This window comes from Montipora capricornis, chromosome 11, assembly GCF_036669925.1.
Source record: "Montipora capricornis isolate CH-2021 chromosome 11, ASM3666992v2, whole genome shotgun sequence".
Lineage (NCBI taxonomy): Eukaryota > Metazoa > Cnidaria > Anthozoa > Scleractinia > Acroporidae > Montipora > Montipora capricornis.
The window spans coordinates 3,337,285-3,341,870 of record NC_090893.1 but is presented as its reverse complement, the minus strand read 5'-3'; the positions used below and the strand labels follow the sequence as shown (position 1 = coordinate 3,341,870).

The window sequence follows — 4,586 nt, the reverse complement described above, 5'->3', positions numbered from 1 at the left end:
CGTTTGATGAAAGATCGCCTTCTAGTTCCTATTTCGTGAATCATACGCACTTGTGGGAATGAGAAATTTTCTACTTCTCTTAAGTATATGCTGTCATAGCTCAATGGTTAGAGCAGGATCCCGCTTAGTTCAAATTCAGCGGTATCGAATCCTATTCGATTCTTTGCCGATGTAATGTCTTTTTATCCCGTAGGATTTTTGTCTTGTTTTGTTTTTTGCGTAATAAACTGTAGCTTCTGCAGGTGGGATACTGTCCGAAAATTAGGAAAACATTTTAGTAATACAACAACTCTGATAAAAAAGTAATTTGCTTTCTGTTCTTTTCCTTTCCGGTTCTTGCAATTTGCATTAAAATGCGCGGACAAGAACGCCCTTTTCATATTAATGACGTTCTTATCAGTGATTGGTTCTGGACAATCTAATCCATATTCATACAACGTCGCAAAATTTCGCCCATTTTACAGTTGCTGTCACGTTGGCAAGATGTGCTGCGTTTCTGCTTCATGGTTTGTCTTTGAAACGGTACTCTTTTGCCGCTGTTTGGACCAAGACGGAGGAGGCAAGTCTATTTGTCCCGCTTATTCAAACATGGTAAGTTTTCGCATGGTTACTTTCTTAAGCCTTAAGAGAAGTTTATGTACAGCGAATTACGTTTCTAGAATGTGCTTAGCTTGTTGCTGGACTTATTTGTCGTAATTCTTTCGAGAATTAAAACTTATTCGTTGACCAATTTAACGAAGAAGAAACTACTTTAGCCATGGTGAAGTGTTTTGAATAACTTCACCAGCGCTTAAGAAAATATATTTCAAAGTCTCTCGAAGACAAATTGTAACTTAGAAAATTTAAGATAACAAAACTTGTGAACTTTAACTAATGTATTGTTCTGGTATTGTTCGCAGGTCGGAAACCGAACGACTTCAGGTTCTTCGGAAAGAGAAGGGAAAGTTTTGAAGACAAAGTCGTTTAAGGTAAACATTTACCTGCATCAGCTGCATGAACAATTATTAAATAGTACTAATCTGTTTACTAAAATAGACGCTTCTTCTTTAAACTAGTCTCACCTATCCTCAATTTATTTATATTTAAGGTCAGTACCAATGGACAGAGAATGGACACAAAAAGAAACAGCAAATGAAGGAAGATGTGAATCGAAGAATCAGGAGGAAATTGATTCGACAAAGATAAGAGCTCTAGAGTTTACTAATTCTTTAGAAATGGTGGCTATTTTGCAAAGTTTCCTTACAATCGATTTCGTTTTACTTTCACTGGAGCGAGCTTATCAGGTTGTCTTTGTGTTAATGGGATTGTATTCTTGGATTGCACGCACGACGACGAACATGGCGTGAGCTTCAAAGTGGAAAGAAGACTCTTTTTATCCTCAAATGACTATTCCGCGGTCAAAGTTTAAAGTTGTTGCATTAGATCGGAGTAGCACAGCAGAGATGACATAGGATTAATTTTCATAGTCACCATTTCAACATTAAGCGATCAGTGGGTTTGATTAAGCAGTTTGATATTTTGTTTCCTGACTCAGTGTATTTGGATCTTATCACCTCAAATGAGTCGCAAAACGAGCGTTGTTGTTTCAAAATGCATGCATTGCAATTGTTTGCGCAATTTGGGCGTTTGACGATCTTTGCTTCTATCCAATCATATTTTTTGTAACTGATCGCTTGGTGTATAGCTTTAATGTTGCCCACATACTCTTATCGCACGGCTCGTGTGACAACATGTTTGACAATTTTATGGTCATGGTACCGATCGATACGTGGAAAGTTAACAGTTCAAATCTGTTATTCGGTGATAAAACTAAAGATCGTTAAAATACTCTTTTTGTCGGTGTTACTAAAATCCATATAGTGTAAACCGTCGGCTCTTTAAATATAACAATAAATACAAATAGGGATGTTTTTCTGTGATTGTAACTCGGGGGAACTCGGAAAATGTCCGAGCGAACCCGAGTGAAACTACGACCTCCTGATTACAAGCTCGGATCCTCGACGACTGATCATTGAAGACTCGTGGGATTTTGGTCATTAAAGTAGGTTTGATTACTATTGTTCCGCCCTACTGCTAGGGATGAAATTACAGCGAGAATGCTAACAGTATAGCATGACAATTCTTACCAGAACCTAGTTTTATGACCAGGCTCCCACGAACAAGCTTGTAATCGGAAGCCTTCGAATCTCCGGAAAGAGCACTCGTACTTTTTCCGAGTATCCACGATTCACCATCCATAAATAGTCATCTCTCCATTTCCTTAACCGGGGTAACATTTGTCAATCAATGATAGCGAGAGTAAAAATAAATACTTTTCTCATGTGTATTAAGGCCTGACCAATCTAATTAGTATGCATATTTCTATTTGAAGGGAAGTATTTGTCCAATGTCCATGAAACTTAGCAGAAAGTTTTTATCGCTGTTATTAATTTATCAAAATATTTTGCATCGCATTTTGATCACGTGACCCTAAAGCAAATTACTACGTTTATATCCTTTATTCAAAAATGGGGAACATTTATACTTCAAAATTCTGAAAACGTTTGGCATTAACACGTTTAGTACAACTGTGCCTACCGAATGCGGCCTTTTAATGTGGTACTCCGTATTTACCTTTTAAAATATTTGGATGTTTATCATGTCACGTGACCTATTTTTTTCAATTGTTCCTTGCTCTTTACATGTGGACATGACAAAGCCCTTAAAAGGGGTCATCGAATAATGAAGAAACAAGATTGATATATTGTAGCTGAATGTTCCCCATTTTTGAGTAAAAAATATAACTGTTATAAGTCGATTTCGGGTCACGTGACAAGAATGTGGTACGGAACATTTTGGAAAGTTATATCAATACCGATAGCTAACTGCCTGCCAAGTTTCATAGGCCCTGGAGAATTGCTTTCCCTTCAAATAAAAATATGCATAATAATTACGCTGGTCAGCCCTTAATACACTTGCGTTTAAGATAACATAGACTTATCGAGCGTTAAAACAGTGAAAAACACTTTTCCAACCTACTGTAGTTCTAAAATCAGTAAACTCGAGATTTCCATTGTTAAGAGTAAACAATTTTCTCGCCCTCCATGCTTAAGATTTTTACCTGGATAGTTAGTAAGAAAATAGGTCAGAGCAGCTTCAAAGCAAAATGTTTTAAAATGGTTTATACTTTCCATCATTGAAAACCACTTGAACTAAAGCAGAATGACTCCATAGCGACTGACTGACGAATCTTAACACAAAGGACAATCGACGAAGAATCGGTGACTGACATCATCATGGCAGTACTACATCTCAAGAAACAAGTGGCTTTTGATAACAAAACAATGAACGAGAGTCAAACACAATTCCTGTTCTGAGATTCATTGACGAAACAGATTGTACCATCAATTTCAAACTGGCACAACCATCTTATGGAATTGCTAAATTCTTTCCAATCGTTCCACGTGATTCTACTTGATTCCAATACTTTGATCAATTAACCGGTAATTCACTAACGGGAAAGCCCGAGTTCTCACCAGTCTCCGTTCTTTTCGTGATGTAGATCTCGGAACAAGGAATAGCAAATTAAGTCCACAATACACAATTACATTAATGCACAGAGAAGTAATCGAAGATTCTCAAAAACAGTTGCAAGTGAACGCTGTGATGACAACTGATCACTTACTACTAGTACTGTAGACTGAAACGTGCTTTGCACTCTCATTAAGACGCCTTACAACATTACTCTACCTTTTAAAAAATATAAGACAGTTGTACGCGCTTTAGTGAAAAGAGCCCTGCTTAATAGTGGATGAAAGATTACTTATGACACTACCACAGAGACTAATCTGTCAACTCTGTTAAAACACAAGACCCAACGACAGCCGCCCCACAGCCGACGATCATCACACAAACTAAACGTGCAGCACAACTAGTATCTACAAAGCCGTGGAACCTTTAATGCGTCAATGCTAAAGAGACAAATCCACGGATTGTGCGAGCCTTGAACATTGCGGTGCTTGCTGACCAATCACGAGAGCTTGTAGCTACGACAGTGAAAAACAAAGACAAGTCGCGAATGTCTTCCAAGATCATCTGCTGCGACCGCCAGGCCACTCGTGTTGGTGAAACTGTAGCCTTTCAAGGAGGCTCTTCCGTTGAAAATGGCGCGCAGTCGAAATATAGGAGCTTAGTCACTAGTTTCTAAAACTAGTAACCAATTAAGCTCCTATATTTCGGCCGCGCGCCATTTCAAAGCAAGAGCCTGCTTGCGTGCTAGTGAAACTGGCAGGACTGAACAGGCGATTGACCAACTAAAAACGGAAAACTGTAAAAGATGACGTAGACAACACTAGCCCGGACACTCTCGACTGGACTCTGGCATAAGGAGTTGATTTCACCTTCAATTCAAAATCATTTCAGATTTATTTGTAACTGACAAAACATCAAAGTTTTCCTTTTATTTTCATTACCGCTTGAAAGAAAGTTAAATATAGTAGCATGAAAGTAAATAAATATTAAATAAACAAATAGACACATACCGTCATACCGATTAATAAATCTTTGACGTCGGTCTTATATTATTGCTAATGGTACTGCCATAAAAT

At 38.0% G+C, this 4,586-nt stretch overlaps 1 long non-coding RNA gene across 1 annotated transcript; it reads left to right on the top strand.

Annotated features, from left to right (window-relative positions):
- The first annotated feature begins 478 nt into the window (after positions 1–478).
- Positions 479–1,987, top strand: LOC138024919 (uncharacterized). The gene is made up of 3 exons (XR_011127097.1): positions 479–591; positions 900–968; positions 1,088–1,987. It is a non-coding gene; the product is annotated as an uncharacterized lncRNA (long non-coding RNA).
- The last annotated feature ends 2,599 nt before the right edge of the window (positions 1,988–4,586 follow it).